At 54.5% G+C, this 18,721-nt stretch overlaps 1 pseudogene; it reads left to right on the forward strand.

The window, feature by feature from the left end:
• The window catches only part of LOC132397651 (uncharacterized), a 191,382-nt pseudogene extending 181,128 nt beyond the window's left edge, over positions 1–10,254 (forward strand).
• The last annotated feature ends 8,467 nt before the right edge of the window (positions 10,255–18,721 follow it).

Below are 18,721 nucleotides of genomic sequence, written 5' to 3' on the forward strand. Positions count from 1 at the left end.
TGCCCTGGGAAGCCCCTCCCATCAGGAGGCAAGCGCCCTGGGAAGCCTCTCCCGTCAGGAGACAAGCGGCCTTGGAAGCCTCTCCAATCAGGAGACAAGCAGCCAGGGAAGCCTCTCCCATCAGGAGACAAGTGCCCTGGGAAGCCTCTCCCATCAGGAGACAAGTGCCCCGGCAGGCCTCTCCCATTAGGAGACAAGTGCCCTGGGAAGCCCCTCCCATCAGAAGGCAAGCGCCCTGGGAAGCCTCTCCCATCAGGAGACAAGTGCCCTGGGAAGCCTCTCCCATCAGGAGACAAGTGCCCTGGGAAGCCTCTCCCATCAGGAGACAAGTGCCCCGGGAAGCCTCTCCCATCAGGAGACAAGCGGCCTGGGAAGCCTCTCCCGTCAGGAGACAAGCGGCCTGGGAAGCCTCTCCCATCAGGAGACAAGTGCCCTGGGAAGCCTCTCCAATCAGGAGACAAGCAGCCTGGGAAGCCTCTCCCATCGGCAGACAAGTGCCCCGGCAAGCCTCTCCCATTAGGAGACAAGTGCCCCGGCAAGCCTCTCCCATTAGGAGACAAGTGCCCTGGGATGCCCCTCCCATCAGGAGGGAAGCGCCCTGAGAAGCCTCTCCCATCAGGAGACAAGCGGCTGGGAAGCATCTCCCATCAGGAGGCAAGCGGCCTGGGAAGCCTCTCCCATCAGGAGGCACGCGCCCTGGGAAGCCTGTCCAATCCGGAGACAAGCGGCGGGGAAGCATCTCCCATCAGGAGACAAGTGCCCTGGGAAGCCTCTCCCATCAGGAGACAAGCGGCCTCGGAAGCCTCTCCCATCCGGAGACAAGCGGCCTGGGAAGCCTCTCCCATCCGGAGACAAGCGGCCTGGGAAGCCTCTCCCATCAGGAGACAAGTGCCCTGGGAAGCCTCTCCCGTCAGGAGATAAGCGGCCAGGGAAGCCTCTCCCATCAGGAGACAAGCGGCCTGGGAAGCCTCTCCCATCCGGAGACAAGCGGTCTGGGAAGCCTCTCCCATCCGGAGATAAGCGGCCTGGGAAGCCTCTCCCATCAGGAGACAAGCGGCCTGGGAAGCCTCTCCCATCAGGAGACAAGCGGCCTGGGAAGCCTCTCCCATCAGGAGACAAGTGCCCTGGGAAGCATCTCGCATCAGGAGACAAGTGCCCTGGGAAGCCTCTCCCATCCGGAGACAAGCGGCCTGGGAAGCCTCTCCCATCAGGAGACAAGTGCCCTGGGAAGCCTCTCCCGTCAGGAGATAAGCGGCCAGGGAAGCCTCTCCCATCAGGAGACAAGCGGCCTGGGAAGCCTCTCCCATCCGGAGACAAGCGGTCTGGGAAGCCTCTCCCATCCGGAGATAAGCGGCCTGGGAAGCCTCTCCCATCAGGAGACAAGCGGCCTGGGAAGCCTCTCCCATCCGGAGACAAGCGGCCTGGGAAGCCTCTCCCATCAGGAGACAAGCGGCCATGGAAGCCTCTCCCATCAGGAGTCAAGTGCCCTGGGAAGCCTCTCCCATCAGGAGACAAGCGGCCAGGGAAGCCTCTCCAATCAGGAGACAAACGTCCTGGGAAGCCTCTCCTGTCAGGAGGCAAGCGGCCTGGGAAGCCTCTCCCATCAGGAGGCAAGCGCCCTGGGAAGCCTCTCCCGTCAGGAGACTTGCCCTGGGAAGCCTCTCCCATCAGGAGACAAGCGTCCTGGGAAGCCTCTCCTGTTAGGAGACAAGTGCCCCGGCAAGCTTCTCCCGTCAGGAGACAAGTGCCCTGGGAAGCCCCTCCCATCAGGAGGCAAGCGCCCTGGGAAGCCTCTCCCGTCAGGAGACAAGCGGCCTTGGAAGCCTCTCCAATCAGGAGACAAGCAGCCAGGGAAGCCTCTCCCATCAGGAGACAAGTGCCCTGGGAAGCCTCTCCCATCAGGAGACAAGTGCCCCGGCAGGCCTCTCCCATTAGGAGACAAGTGCCCTGGGAAGCCCCTCCCATCAGAAGGCAAGCGCCCTGGGAAGCCTCTCCCATCAGGAGACAAGTGCCCTGGGAAGCCTCTCCCATCAGGAGACAAGTGCCCTGGGAAGCCTCTCCCATCAGGAGACAAGTGCCCCGGGAAGCCTCTCCCATCAGGAGACAAGCGGCCTGGGAAGCCTCTCCCGTCAGGAGACAAGCGGCCTGGGAAGCCTCTCCCATCAGGAGACAAGTGCCCTGGGAAGCCTCTCCAATCAGGAGACAAGCAGCCTGGGAAGCCTCTCCCATCGGCAGACAAGTGCCCCGGCAAGCCTCTCCCATTAGGAGACAAGTGCCCTGGGATGCCCCTCCCATCAGGAGACAAGCGGCCTGGGAAGCCTCTCCCATTAGGAGACAAGTGCCCCGGCAAGCCTCTCCCATTAGGAGACAAGTGCCCTGGGATGCCCCTCCCATCAGGAGGGAAGCGCCCTGAGAAGCCTCTCCCATCAGGAGACAAGCGGCTGGGAAGCATCTCCCATCAGGAGGCAAGCGGCCTGGGAAGCCTCTCCCATCAGGAGGCAAGCGCCCTGGGAAGCCTGTCCCATCCGGAGACAAGCGGCGGGGAAGCATCTCCCATCAGGAGACAAGTGCCCTGGGAAGCCTCTCCCATCAGGAGACAAGCGGCCTCGGAAGCCTCTCCCATCCGGAGACAAGCGGCCTGGGAAGCCTCTCCCATCCGGAGACAAGCGGCCTGGGAAGCCTCTCCCATCAGGAGACAAGTGCCCTGGGAAGCCTCTCCCGTCAGGAGATAAGCGGCCAGGGAAGCCTCTCCCATCAGGAGACAAGCGGCCTGGGAAGCCTCTCCCATCCGGAGACAAGCGGTCTGGGAAGCCTCTCCCATCCGGAGATAAGCGGCCTGGGAAGCCTCTCCCATCAGGAGACAAGCGGCCTGGGAAGCCTCTCCCATCCGGAGACAAGCGGCCTGGGAAGCCTCTCCCATCAGGAGACAAGCGGCCATGGAAGCCTCTCCCATCAGGAGTCAAGTGCCCTGGGAAGCCTCTCCCATCAGGAGACAAGCGGCCAGGGAAGCCTCTCCAATCAGGAGACAAGCGTCCTGGGAAGCCTCTCCTGTCAGGAGGCAAGCGGCCTGGGAAGCCTCTCCCATCAGGAGGCAAGCGCCCTGGGAAGCCTCTCCCGTCAGGAGACTTGCCCTGGGAAGCCTCTCCCATCAGGAGACAAGCGTCCTGGGAAGCCTCTCCTGTTAGGAGACAAGTGCCCCGGCAAGCTTCTCCCGTCAGGAGACAAGTGCCCTGGGAAGCCCCTCCCATCAGGAGGCAAGCGCCCTGGGAAGCCTCTCCCGTCAGGAGACAAGTGCCCCGGCAGGCCTCTCCCATTAGGAGACAAGTGCCCTGGGAAGCCCCTCCCATCAGAAGGCAAGCGCCCTGGGAAGCCTCTCCCATCAGGAGACAAGTGCCCTGGGAAGCCTCTCCCATCAGGAGACAAGTGCCCTGGGAAGCCTCTCCCATCAGGAGACAAGTGCCCCGGGAAGCCTCTCCCATCAGGAGACAAGCGGCCTGGGAAGCCTCTCCCGTCAGGAGACAAGCGGCCTGGGAAGCCTCTCCCATCAGGAGACAAGTGCCCTGGGAAGCCTCTCCAATCAGGAGACAAGCAGCCTGGGAAGCCTCTCCCATCGGCAGACAAGTGCCCCGGCAAGCCTCTCCCATTAGGAGACAAGTGCCCCGGCAAGCCTCTCCCATTAGGAGACAAGTGCCCTGGGATGCCCCTCCCATCAGGAGGGAAGCGCCCTGAGAAGCCTCTCCCATCAGGAGACAAGCGGCTGGGAAGCATCTCCCATCAGGAGGCAAGCGGCCTGGGAAGCCTCTCCCATCAGGAGGCAAGCGCCCTGGGAAGCCTGTCCCATCCGGAGACAAGCGGCGGGGAAGCATCTCCCATCAGGAGACAAGTGCCCTGGGAAGCCTCTCCCATCAGGAGACAAGCGGCCTCGGAAGCCTCTCCCATCCGGAGACAAGCGGCCTGGGAAGCCTCTCCCATCCGGAGACAAGCGGCCTGGGAAGCCTCTCCCATCAGGAGACAAGTGCCCTGGGAAGCCTCTCCCGTCAGGAGATAAGCGGCCAGGGAAGCCTCTCCCATCAGGAGACAAGCGGCCTGGGAAGCTTCTCCCATCCGGAGACAAGCGGTCTGGGAAGCCTCTCCCATCCGGAGATAAGCAGCCTGGGAAGCCTCTCCCATCAGGAGACAAGCGGCCTGGGAAGCCTCTCCCATCCGGAGACAAGCGGCCTGGGAAGCCTCTCCCATCAGGAGACAAGCGGCCATGGAAGCCTCTCCCATCAGGAGTCAAGTGCCCTGGGAAGCCTCTCCCATCAGGAGACAAGCGGCCAGGGAAGCCTCTCCAATCAGGAGACAAGCGTCCTGGGAAGCCTCTCCTGTCAGGAGGCAAGCGGCCTGGGAAGCCTCTCCCATCAGGAGGCAAGCGCCCTGGGAAGCCTCTCCCGTCAGGAGACTTGCCCTGGGAAGCCTCTCCCATCAGGAGACAAGCGTCCTGGGAAGCCTCTCCTGTTAGGAGACAAGTGCCCCGGCAAGCTTCTCCCGTCAGGAGACAAGTGCCCTGGGAAGCCCCTCCCATCAGGAGGCAAGCGCCCTGGGAAGCCTCTCCCGTCAGGAGACAAGCGGCCTTGGAAGCCTCTCCAATCAGGAGACAAGCAGCCAGGGAAGCCTCTCCCATCAGGAGACAAGTGCCCTGGGAAGCCTCTCCCATCAGGAGACAAGTGCCCCGGCAGGCCTCTCCCATTAGAAGACAAGTGCCCTGGGATGCCCCTCCCATCAGGAGGGAAGCGCCCTGAGAAGCCTCTCCCATCAGGAGACAAGCGGCTGGGAAGCATCTCCCATCAGGAGACAAGTGCCCTGGGAAGCCTCTACCATCAGGAGACAAGTGCCCCGGCAAGCCTCGCCCATCAGGGGACAAGCGGCCTGGGAAGCCTCTCCCATTCGGAGACAAGCGGCCTGGGAAGCCTCTCCCATCAGGAGACAAGCGGACTGGGAAGCCTCTCCCATCAGGAGACAAGCGGCCTGGGAAGCCTCTCCCATCAGGAGACAAGTGCCCTGGGAAGCATCTCCCATCAGGAGACGTGCCCTGGGAAGCCTCTCCCGTCAGGAGACAAGTGCCCTGGGAAGCCTCTCCCGTCAGGAGACAAGCGCCCTGGGAAGCCTCTCCCATCAAGAGACAAGCGGCCTGGGAAGCCTCTCCCGTCAGGAGACAAGTGCCCTGGGAAGCCACTCCCATCAGGAGACAAGCGACCTGGGAATCCTCTCCCATCAGGAGACAAGTGCCCTGGGAATCCTCTCCCGTCAGGAGACAAGCGGCCAGGGAAGCCTCTCCCATCAGGAGACAAGCGGCCTGGGAAGCCTCTCCCATCCGGAGACAAGCGCCCTGGGAAGCCTCTCCCGTCAGGAGACAAGCGGCTTGGGAAGCCTCTCCCATCAGGAGACAAGTGCCCTGGGAAGACTCACCCTTCAGGAGACAAGTACCCTGGGAACCCACTCCCATCAGGAGACGAGTGCCCTGGGAAGCCTCTCCCATCAGGAGACAAGTGCCCCGGCAAGCCTCTCCCATTAGGAGACAAGTGCACTGGGATGCCCCTCCCATCAGGAGGGAAGCGCCCTGAGAAGCCTCTCCCATCAGGAGACAAGCGGCTGGGAAGCATCTCCCATCAGGAGGCAAGCGGCCTGGGAAGCCTCTCCCATCAGGAGGCAAGCGCCCTGGAAGCCTCTCCCATCAGGAGACAAGCGGCCTGGGAAGCCTCTCCCATCAGGCGACAAGTCCCCTGGGAAGCCTCTCCCATCAGGAGACAAGTACCCTGGGAAGCCTCACCCTTCAGGAGACAAGTGCCCTGGGAAGCCACTCCCATCAGGAGACAAGTGTCCTGGGAAGCCTCTCCCATCAGGAGACAAGTGCCCTGTGAAGCCTCTCCCGTCAGGAGACAAGTGCCCTGGGAAGCCTCTCCCATCAGGAGACAAGCGTCCTGGGAAGCCTCTCCTGTTAGGAGACAAGTGCCCCGGCAAGCTTCTCCCGTCAGGAGACAAGTGCCCTGGGAAGCCCCTCCCATCAGAAGGCAAGCGCCCTGGGAAGCCTCTCCCATCAGGAGACAAGTGCCCTAGGAAGCCTCTCCCATCCGGAGACAAGCGGCCTGGGAAGCCTCTCCCATCAGGAGACAAGTGCCCTGGGAAGCCTCTCACATCAGGAGACAAGTGCCCTGGGAAGCCTCTCCCGTCAGGAGACAAGCGGCCAGGGAAGCCTCTCCCGTCAGGAGACAAGCGGCCTGGGAAGCCTCTCCCATCCGGAGACAAGCGGTCTGGGAAGCCTCTCCCATCCGGAGACAAGCGGACTGGGAAGCCTCTCCCATCAGGAGACAAGCGGCCTGGGAAGCCTCTCCCATCCGGAGACAAGCGGCCTGGGAAGCCTCTCCCATCAGGAGACAAGCGGCCATGGAAGCCTCTCCCAACAGGAGACAAGGGCCCTGGGAAGCCTCTCCCATCAGGAGACAAGTGCCCTGGGAAGCCTCTCCCATCAGGAGACAAGTGTCCTGGGAAGCCTCTCCCATCAGGAGACAAGTGCCCTGTGAAGCCTCTCCCGTCAGGAGACAAGTGCCCTGGGAAGCCTCTCCCGTCAGGAGACAAGCGGCCAGGGAAGCCTCTCCCATCCGGAGACAAGTACCCTGGGAAGCCTCGCCCGTCAGGAGACAAGTGCCCTGGGAAGCCTCTCCCGTCAGGAGACAAGCGGCCAGGGAAGCCTCTCCCATCCGGAGACAAGTACCCTGGGAAGCCTCTCCCATCCGGAGACAAGCGGCCTGGGAAGCCTCTCCCATCAGGAGACAAGTGCCCTGGGAAGCCTCTCCCGTCAGGAGATAAGCGGCCAGGGAAGCCTCTCCCATCAGGAGACAAGCGGCCTGGGAAGCCTCTCCCATCCGGAGACAAGCGGTCTGGGAAGCCTCTCCCATCCGGAGATAAGCGGCCTGGGAAGCCTCTCCCATCAGGAGACAAGCGGCCTGGGAAGCCTCTCCCATCCGGAGACAAGCGGCCATGGAAGCCTCTCCCGTCAGGAGACAAGTGCCCTGGGAAGCCTCTCCCGTCAGGAGACAAGCGCCCTGGGAAGCCTCTCCCGTCAGGAGACAAGCGACCTGGGAAGCCTCTCCCTTCAGGAGACAAGCATCCTGGGAAGCCTCTCCCTTCAGGAGACAAGTGTCCTGGGAAGCCTCTGCCATCAGGAGACAAGCAGCCTGGGAAGCCTCTCCCATCCGGAGACGAGCGGCCAGGGAAGCATCTCCCATCAGGAGACAAGTGTCCTGGGAAGCCTCTCCCATCCGGAGACAAGTGCCCTGGGAAGCCTCTCCCGTCAGGAGACAAGCAGCCTGGGAAGCCTCTCCCATCAGGAGACAAGTGCCCTGGGAAGCCTCTCCCATCAGGAGACGAGAGGCCAGGGAAGCCTCTCCCATCAGGAGACAAGTGTCCTGGGAAGCCTCTCCCATCCGGAGACAAGTGCCCTGGGAAGCCTCTCCCGTCAGGAGACAAGCAGCCTGGGAAGCCTCTCCCATCAGGAGACAAGTGCCCTGGGAAGCCTCTCCCATCAGGAGACATGTGTCCTGGGAATCCTCTCCCATCCGGAGACAAGTGCCCTGGGAATCCTCTCCCATCAGGAGACAAGTGCCCTGGGAAGCCTCTCCCATCAGGAGACATGTGTCCTGGGAATCCTCTCCCATCAGGAGACAAGTGCCCTGGGAAGCCCCTCTGACCAGCAGAGCATAACCAATTCGCTGCGGGCGCCACAAGCAGAAATCCGCGACGGCACAAGCCTGTTTGATCGGGTAGTGACCGCGGTACGAGCTCGCTATCCCACAGTTCTGCAGTGGGATCTACACGGGCGCCTGCAATGGGGTACGGTCAGTGAGGGCACCCGGGTTATCAAGGATTGGGCACTGGTTAACGGCATCTACCAAGGTGCCTGCGACCGTAACTTCCTTGACAACACACGAGTGACCGGTGCCCTAGCGGGATGCCATCACCCTCCTGGAGGGATTAGAGTATATGCAGGGGGAGGCACCTACGCAGGTCCGCAAGACCGAGACTAGGGCCCGAGACACTATCCCTCTCAGATATACACGCAGGCAGCTGTACACGGACCTGCGGTGTGCAGGGGTGGATCGTAACATCATAGAGGGCATTCCCACCCCCAACCTATATGCCCTGTGGAAGGAGTATTGCAGGGGGAAGACTGCTTACAAAAAGACCACCCACACCGATCCACCCTCCGCGCCTCTCCTGCCTGAAACTGTCTCGAAGGCCCTCAAAGCGGAACTCAGACAGCTCAACAGGCAGGAAATGTCCCACCTCCACCAGCAAAGTGCCTCACCCCCGGCGTGGCAACCCTCTTCTCCCCTCCCATAGGATGAAGGTCAGGGCCCCTGGCACATTTGCTCTTTCGCCCTTTCCCGCCCGGGGGACCTGAGGCCACATATACCCGTCACAGTACATTGGGGAAAGGGAAACACAGGTGGATGGTGCTTGTCGACACAGGTGCCCAGCACACGATTATCCCAGGCAATCCTGCCTTATGGAGGGGAACGGACATGCGGACAGAGGGATTGGGAGGCTCCCTGTTACCAGCTAGGGAGGTCACCCTTCGCTTAGCCATAGGCAACCATTCCCCCAGATGTGTACAAGTGCTTATTCTCTCCTCCCCGGAATGTATCCTCGGGATCAATGTTTTAAAGGGACAATCACTTGAAACAAACAGGGGCAAGTTCACCTTCGGCATCGCGCGAGCCACTATCGTCATTGGGGGCGGCTCAGTGGGAGCCAATTGTCAGTACAGAGTGTCGGGAGGGGGAAATCGCAGACTCCATTCAAGCCCTGTTACGGGAGGGAATTATTAGAACCGCTGCCTCACCTTTCAATGGCCCCATTTGGCCCGTCCGTAAGCGGAACGGCTCCTGGCGGATGACCGTTGATTATAGGCAATTGAACAAGGCTGCACCCCCCCCCCACCTCGCCACCGCTGAACCTGACATTGTCACCCTTATTGAAGACATCGCAGGCCGTCCCCACAAACCCTGGTACGCTGCTGTCGATTTAACGAATGCATTTTTCTCGATTCCCCTGCACCCAGACAGCCAAGACCAGTTTGCCTTTACTTGGGATAGCCAACAATACACATTTTGTCACCTGCCCCAAGGCTACATTCACAGCCCCACTATCTGCCATGGCCTTGTCTCCCGCGATTTACACAACATCCAATTCCCACTGGAGATTTCAATTGCACATTATATAGACAATATTCTTCTCCAAGGCCCTTCTAAGACCATTGTGTCAAAGGCCCTTCACATGCTAATCGAATCCCTCAGGGGACGGGGCTGGGCCATTAATATGGAAAAGATACAGGGCCCCAGCCAAGCTGTCATTTTCCTCGAGTACAATGGAACTCCGGGGACAGAAGCATACCCGATGCCGCTAAAAATAAAATTTTAAATTTTGCCGTCCCCTCGAATAAAACTGACACAGAGATTCGTGGGGCTCCTGGGCTATTGGCGGCAGCATATTCCCCACGTCGGTGCTTCTCCGGCTGCTCTATAGGGTCTCTGGGAAAAAATCCACATTTCTCTGGGGGCCAGTGGAACAGGCTGCCTTCGGTACGGCGAAACTAGTGATGGAACAAGGCCTGCCACTTTCTTCCCGCCAGGCGGGTCTACATTCTGAGTTACAGGTCTCAGCGAACGAGACGGTCGCCGAGTGGAGCCTCTGGCAGAAGACCCCAGGGCGTAGAGACCCCCTCGGCTTCTGGACTAAGTCCCTACCCGAAGCGGCAGTGCACTACAGCCCCTTCGAGCGCCAGCTGCTAGCCTGCTACCTGGCGCTCCTCGCCACAGAACACCAAACAGGCACCGACCGTCGTCCTTCGCCCCATCTCCCCATAATGCGATAGGTCAAGTCCCCCGATTCTACCCACAAGGAGGGCCGTGCCCAGAGGTCCTCCATTGTCAAGTGGAAGTGATACATTGAGGACCGCCTGAAGGGGTCAGCCGCCTCCATGAACAAGTCATGGCTTTCCCCCGGTCCCAGGACCCTGCCCCGGACATCCCCTCCCCAGCATGTTGGGGTCAACCCTTCGATTCCCTCGACCCCGACAGCAAACTGCGCGCCTGGTTCACAGACGGCTCCAGCCGCTGGCAAGGGGGTAAACAATTTTGGAAAGCGGCAGCACTTCATCCCACCACGGGTAGAATTTTAACCACCGAGGGGAAGGGGCCGAGCTGGCCGCAGTAGCCCTCACCCTCCAAAACACTACCGGACCAGTCCACATCTATACTGACTCCTGGGCAGTAGTTAACGGCATTGCAGTGTGGATGGCCTGGTGGCAAGACATGGGGTGGGAAATACACGGACGTCACCTCAGGGGACAGCACCATCGGCGTTTCATTTGGGACCAGGCTACCCACAGGAAAATTTCTGTCCACCATGTGGATGCCCATACGCGGAAAGATAATGAAGAGGCAACGTTTAACGCTGCTGTGGACCAGGCTGCCCAAATATCATCTGCCACCACTTCCACCCGACACAGACCCCAGTGCATTAGCTGCATGGGCACACCGCAAAGGTGGCCACTTAGGGGCCGATGGCACGTGGCGCTGGGCTGAACAATTCGGTGTCGCCTTGACACTCAATCAATGTAAAACCTCTGTAGATAACTGCCCCATCTGCCAGCAAGTCAAGCCGCGGGACTGGCCAATAGGGCCACCGGGCCACACTCGTCGCGACACGGGAGCGGGTCAGGTATGGCAAATCGACTATATTGGACCGCTCCCGCGACAGAATAAGAAGCAGTATGTTCTCACGATGCTGGACACATACTCGGGTGTCCTGGTGGCGGTGCCCTGTGAGAGGGCCGACCGGAACGGCACCATCAGAGGATTACAGCACCTCTCCTTTCTATGGGGTCCCAAGGGAGGTACAATCCGATCAGGGCTCACACTTTGCTGGGACCAAAGCCCGGACCTGGGCGGCTGAGGCGGGGATCTCGTGGCTGTTCCATATACCCCACCACCCCCAGGCATCGGGCTTAATTGAAAGAATGAACAGCCTGCTCAAGGAAAAAATACGCACTCTGACACCCTCTCGCACGCTGCAGGGATGGCTAAGTGTCCTTCAGCAGGCCGTTGACCAGTTAAACACACGGCCCACTAGCCAAGGGGGATCCCCACTGGCCCGCCACCTGGCACATTCCCCAACTCCCAACCGGGAAACCACCGAACCCCCCGATACCGAGGACTCGGGCAGAGAATGGATCCGACAGCCGCAGAGCCTCCCCAGAAAGGGAGAAATTGTCGCGCGCGGTCCAGGGGACACCCGCTGGGTAAATCTGATTTGTCCTGTATACATACCCGGCATTTAACCAGACGGGAATGAGTTTCCTTCTACACCTACCCCCGCCCCCCACGTCTCCCTCTACAGGACAATGGTGCGACTCCAGTCATCCCTCCTGGTCGCTGCGATGATCGGCTCCGACAGCTGCCAACACCTTCCTCAGGGTCGCTTACGAGTTTGCCAGCAACACCAACAGATCGGACTGCTGGATCTGCTTGCGGGCCCCAGCACACGCCGATGATGTGCTGTCACGCCGATCCCGCTGGATGACATCGAGATGAACTGTTTACACAGACTGTTTGCTCCTGCTGGTTTTGGTATATCTGTTTGGGGGGGCCCTGCTGGCAGTCCCCCACCACTCTCCTCCCCACCACACAACGTCTCTTCCCTTGACCCCCGATGGGGTGGGTGCTTCAGGAACTGGTATTTGACCTCCACCCGAGTCCCCACCCTCAGAGTTATTCCACAGCCACTGAGTATACCTAACGAATGCTGGTGCAGACTCTGCAATGCCCACACTTCTAGCTTTTCCGTTGGTCACAGCAACTGTCAGCGAAACTGGTACCCGGGCGCCCCAGTGACCACTGCCGACGATGCCGCTAAGCTGGGAGCTCCCTGGACTCTAAACGGGACCCACTGGATCTGTGGCCACCGCGCCTACCCGTGGCTCCCCACGAGCTGGTACGGCTGCTGCTTTCCAGCATGTGGTGCCCTTCATCCACCCCCTGAATGACCTTGGGGAGCATCCGGCGTACAGCGGCCACCGGGACAAGAGGGCCATTACGGAGGCAGAGAGGTTCTGGATGATAGCCTTTCCCAGCTGTGGCTGTCCCGGGAGGTGATCCAGATGACCAGTGTGCTCGAGACTCTGGCCACCGAGACGGCAGTGACACTGCAACACACGGAGGATGGTACGGCCCGGCTGTCCCGGGAGGTGATCCAGCTGACCAGTGTGCTCGGGACTCTGGCCACCGAGACGGCAGTGGCACTGTAACACACGGAGGATGGTACGGCCCGGCTGTCCCGGGAGGTGATCCAGATGACCAGTGTGCTCGAGACTCTGGCCAACGAGACGGCAGTGGCACTGCAACACACGGAGGATGGTACGGCCCGGCTGTCCCGGAGGTGATCCAGATGACCAGTGTACCCGAGACTCTGGCCAACGAGACGGCAGTGGCACTGCAACACACGGAGGATGGTCCGGCCCGGCTGTCCCGGAGGTGATCCAGATGACCAGTGTGCTCGAGACTCTGGCCAAGGAGACGGCAGTGGCACTGCAACACACGGAGGATGGTACGGCCCGGCTGTCCCGGAGGTGATCCAGATGACCAGTGTGGTCGAGACTCTGGCCAACGAGACGGCAGTGGCACTGCAACACACGGAGGATGGTCCGGCCCGGCTGTCCCGGAGGTGATCCAGATGACCAGTGTGGTCGAGACTCTGGCCAACGAGACGGCAGTGGCACTGCAACACACGGAGGATGGTACGGCCCGGCTGTCCCGGGAGGTGATCCAGATGACCAGTGTGGTCGAGACTCTGGCCAACGAGACGGCAGTGGCACTGCAACACACGGAGGATGGTCCGGCCCGGCTGTCCCGGGAGGTGATCCAGATGACCAGTGTGCTCGAGACTCTGGCCAACAAGATGGCAGTGGCAGTGCAACACACGGAGGATGGTCCAGCCCGGCTGTCCCGGGAGGTGATCCAGATGACCAGTGTGCTCGAGACTCTGGCCAACGAGACGGCAGTGGCACTGCAACACACGGAGGATGCTCTCATCCAAACGGCAGCAGAACTGACAGCTGTCAGGATGGTCACCCTGCAGAACCGAATGGCCCTGGACTACCTACTCGCTGCTGATGGTGGAACGTGTGCAGTGGTTGGTGAGGAATGCTCTACCTTTATCCCTGATGAGTCCAGCAACATCACTCACTTGGCTGCTCACATTCGGGACTCGGTGGCTAAAATTAAAAAATCAAGGGACCAGCTCCTCCAGCACAACATCTCATGGGGCAATTGGTGGCCGTTTGGGTCCCTAGAGGGGTGGTGGGCAACTGTCATTCACTGGTCCATCGCACTCATTCTTGTAATCATAGCCATTCCTATACTATGTTGTGCATGCCAGCTGATTAAGAGTGTCTCTGCATTTACTTAGCTGCTCAAAATTGGTTATTTCTGGTATATGCGATTTTGTTTCACCTTCTTATATGTGTTGGCTACGTGGTGCGTCTTCTGAGGGGTGGAGTGTATCCAGAGATACTGGCCACGTGACAGACGCACTGCCACCTGGCTGGTCGGAGGACACGCCACACGCCAATCAACATTTGGTCCCTCCCAACTAATCAATGCACACCTAAATTATTGGTCACCTTAATTGGATTATCTCACCCAGCCCCATGCTATAAAAGGTGAGACGTGTGCTTGGCTCGGTCTCTCCTGGTAAGGGAGCCGCGGCTATCCAAGGTCAAGGGGGATAGCTGTCATAGTGCTTTTCCCTTGTTCTTTGTTTGTGTAACCGTACCCTGTCCCCACACTGCTTTCTGTGTATTGTAGTTGCTTGTGTTGACCCGACTTCCCCTTGTAAATAAATTCCTTATTATTAAAACTGTGTGTGTCCAGGCCTCTACTGATGAGACTCAAAGAACCAGTTATTTTCCATCACAACATGCTCCCAGCCATTTTTCTGGCATCTCCAAGCCTAAATGCTTGAAACCATGCTGAGCAAAACAGTTCTGAATTGTTTACTGCCTATTTCATGCCAACTATCAGTGACAAGATGACTGCTTTTTTTGTAATTCATTTTTTTTATTGAAGTTCAACATTTCCACAAGATGTATTTCAGACATTGTACCTATATATTGTTATGAATGTACCACAGCTCTGAGGGGCCGAAGGGGCGGGAGCAGCCCCCTCCCTCCGGAGAATCGCAAGATCACTATTAATTCGGGTCTCGGACCCAGGAAATGAGAGACAATGCAACGGTTTTGGCCATTGTTCTTAGAGACACCTGTGCTGAGGGCATGTCCCTGCTACGTGACAGCTACCACGGATATGGACATCCTCGGGCAATGTGGGGGTGGGGATTGCATCACCCTAAGTTGATGGACATCTACAACTCTGCAAGTCAAGATAAAAGGGGACTACAGGAGGCGGTACCCCAGTGACGCACCAGAAGAACACCATCGCTCAGTGCTCCCGTAATAGCTGGAAGCCATTCAAAGCCACGTGCGCTCCGTAACTCCTTTGCCTGGGGAGCGGGTGGCTGATAATACCGAGAAGGACTTCGAACTAACAACGGGGAAACAACGCTCCCCTGATTCAACGGAGTGGCTTCATAAAGACCTGGGCAAGTCTTTTTTCCGTTCCTCACCAATCTCTCTAAAACACGTGAAATCCAGCGATTCCCCAAAAGTCTGAGGCCTGCAGACTTCTGAATGACTTTTATATCTCCCACGGACAATATATTATCCCCTAGACAACAGTCGAGATTATTTCTTAAGGATGCTTATTACTATACCCGCGCTTTAGATTGAGTATTGACGATGTGCATTATCTGAATGTTTGTATTAACCTTACTTTTGTGCCCCTTTATAAATAAAAACGTTTGAAAATAGTGCCATCAGACTTCAACGGACCTCTCTATCTTTGCTGGTAAGTTATCCAGTTACGGGATACGTAACAATATCATATAATCATATATATCACAAATCTCCACAAAGTATTTATCTGAGGTATACACTTATAGAAAAGAGTGGAAAGATATAAACAAGCAAAAGGAAAGAACTATGTACAAGTAGGGAGTGATCTTTTTTTTTACAACAGATTCAGTGATTTGTGAGAAAAAAATCAGGCCTATGAGGCATTATGTAGTTAAACCATTTTTCCCAGTATGAATCAAATTGTTCCAGCTTATGATTAACAGATACTGTTATCTTCAGTTTGTAAATGTCCATTGTAATTTCCATCCATGTATTTAAAGTTGGGCTCTCCTGTGATAACCATTTCCTAGTAAGAGTCTTTTTACCAGTCACCAACAGTATATTCATTAAATATTTGTCTCTTTTCAACCATTCTTGAGGTATATGTCCAAAATATATGGTCTTACTCTCCAAGGGTATTTCACATTTAAAGACGTCTTGTAGGGCATTGTGTATCCCCCTCCTGTGTGTCCTGTTTGATAACAGGGCAGTCCCAAAAAATATGATAATGATTTGCATTTTGATTTCCACAATTTCTCCAGTAAACAGGAAGGTTACTATCATAATGGGATTTCTGAGAGGGTGTAATAAAATATCTTATCAAGTTTTTCCCATCCAAACTCCCTCCATTTCTGTGAACTGGTACACTTCCATTGATATCTCCATATTGTCCATTCTTCCTCAGATATAATCATCCCTCCTTCCTTCTCCCATTTTGTTTTAATGTATGAAGTCAAATGTGTTTTAATATTTGACAACCCCTTATACATGCTTGAAATGATTCTACTACCATTATCTGAATTATATACTTTTCTAAAGAGCTCAATCAAGCATGTATTTGCCTTGGTTACATTTTTAAGCGTCTTATTTACATATTGTAAATACATCTGTAAATACCGATAAAAATCGTGTTTTTCCAATAAATGTTTCTCTTTAAGCATTTCAAAACTGACCGGTGTTCCTTCTTTCATTAAGTTGCAAAGAACTGTTAGTCCTTTAGCTGTCCAGTCCTTAAATCTAGCATCCAATTTATTTGGTGTAAAATCAGAGTCATATGCACACCATTTAAGAATTGCAATATCTCCCTCTAGATTATATTTTATAGTAGTTTTCCATATTTTAAGAGTCAATTTCACCCATGGGTTATCAATAGTATTTATGTACCTTTGCAGGTTGTTATCAGCCAAAATTGCTTGTATGGGGATGGGAAGTACCCGCTCCTCAATGTTTTTCCATTGAGCGTCATATGATGGGTTGCACCAACATATCACAGCTCTCAACTGTGCTGCAACATAATAATCTCTAAGAGAGGGCAAGCCCCATCCCCCCCACCACTTTTCCTTTGCTAATTGCAAAGTTTTGAGACGAACTCTAGGCCTTTTACCCTGCCAAATATACCTTGATAGCATCTTGTTCCATTCATTGAATTGATTTTGATTAATCTCTATTGGTAGGGTCTGAAAGAGATATAACAGTCTGGGCAGTATATTCATTTTAATAGACTCAATCCTTGAACTGAGACTGAAAAAAGGAATCAGGTTCCATCTTGCCACATCTTCCTTAATTTTTTTTATATAAAGGCTGATAATTACATTCTGATAATTTTGCCAAATCTTTTGGCATAATGATGCCCAAATATTTGAAAGACTCTGTGTGCCATGCCCTGGGGTATCGACTTTCAATTTCTCTTGGTGGGCTACAGTAATATGAAAGTAATTGGGTTTTATCTATGTTGATCTTGTATCCTGATAATTGACCATATTGTTCAAAGGATTGCATCAATTTAGGTAAAGAGTATGTTGGTTGCCCTAGATAGATCAAAATGTCATCTGCATAACAAGCCGATTTATGCTCTGTCCCTTTAATAGTAATTCCCCTGATATCTTCATTTTGTCTGATATAACGCGAAGAGTAGCGGTGACCATGCACAACCCTGTCTCGTGCTCCTTTCTAGGGTAAGACTATTTGATAAATATCCAGTGATTTTAATCCTAGCAGTAGGATTGTCATATAGTGTCTGTATAGTTTTAATAATTGTGTCTTGGAAACCAAATCTATGTAAAACTCTGCAGAAAATTCCAATTAACTGAATCAAATGCTTTTTCAGCATCCACGCTTATCACTATTGCTTCGATTTAAATTTTTTGTATATGATCCATAATGTGAAGTGTCCTTCGTATATTGTCTTGTGTTTGGCGTTGTCGTGTAAAACCTGTCTAATTGTTACGTATCAGTATGGGTAGAAACTCTAATCGTTTGGCCATGATGGAGGTAAATAACCTATAATCTACATTAAGAATGGATATTGGTCTAAATGACCCGCATTCCATTTTATCCTTGCCTTCTTTCGGTATAGCTGAGATTATCGCTTCCTTCCAACTGGGTGGCATTTGTGCCTTTTTTAGAGCCCAGTTCAGTGTGGGGAGTAAAACAGGAATTAACTCATTTTTAAATTCTTTGTACCACTTTGTCGTATACCCATCTGATCCTGGTGACTTGTGTATTAACTTTCTTATGTAAAGATTTTGTTTCATAGGTTTTTCTATTGGAAGAGTCTAAGTTCGGTTGTAATTGTAAATTTAAGTCTCCCCCACATATCAGGAGACCTTCTGTTTCTGTGACCATAATATCAGTAATTTTCTGAAAGAAACCAATGTCACTTCCCGGGGGTGCGTATATATTCAATAGAGTAGCTGAATTTCCATCTATATTTCCTCTTACCAGAATATATCTGCCCTCTTTATCTCCCATTTCGAATACTTTTTCAAAATTTTGCTTATTTGAGATAAGAATAGCAACTCCTTTCCTATGTCCTGATTTATATGAGGAGAAAAACAGATTAGAGAAGCCCATTCTTTTTAGGTTTTAATGCTCATTATCACTTAAATTAGTTTCCTGTAAATATACTACATGGGCTTGTTCTTTTTTTTCATTTTGGATAAAATTTTCTTATGTTTGATTGGATTTAATAGCCCATTTACATTAAAAGGAATGAATTTTACCTTGTCCTTAGCCATCTGTATTTATCTGTCAATATATCATTGAAATTAGAATAAAACTTAATCGATCTACTCCCTGAACAAATAAGAACCAAGAAACTCAAATAATAACAAATTTGGCAACGAAGGTGTGATTCCATGGCTGAGATCTTTGGTAAATGACCCTGCGTTGAGCTAGAGCAGGGGTCGGCAACGTTTACCACTGAAAGAGCCAATATGGACCCATTTCCCACAGAAAAGAAAACACTGGGAGCCACAAAATGAAATAACACTGCATACAATGGTTTTTTTTTTGCCTTTATGCTATGTATAAACAAACTATAATGTGTTGCATTTATGAAATTGATGAACTCCTGCAGAGAAAACGAAATTACATTTCTTCATGCAACAAAAACATTTTGAACTCCGAAAAAAAGACGTTGGGTTGAAGGTTACTCCATAGGTAGCCTACCTTGGATCGAAGAATTAAAAGAAAGCGCGCACTGGCGGGTGTCAGGCATTGGCAGTGGTGATGTATATTAATAGCGATAAAAAAACACGTTGTAGCGGTGTGCTACACGCAGCGCTAAAATAAAGACTGCAGTCAAAGGTAACTTTATTCAAACTAAACAGCCTTGCTTTAAAGCCTCCCTCAACCCGTCCCCTTGGGCGCGGATGCTCCAAAAGACACGTA

Source organism: Hypanus sabinus, chromosome 8 (genome assembly GCF_030144855.1).
Source record: "Hypanus sabinus isolate sHypSab1 chromosome 8, sHypSab1.hap1, whole genome shotgun sequence".
NCBI lineage: Eukaryota > Metazoa > Chordata > Chondrichthyes > Myliobatiformes > Dasyatidae > Hypanus > Hypanus sabinus.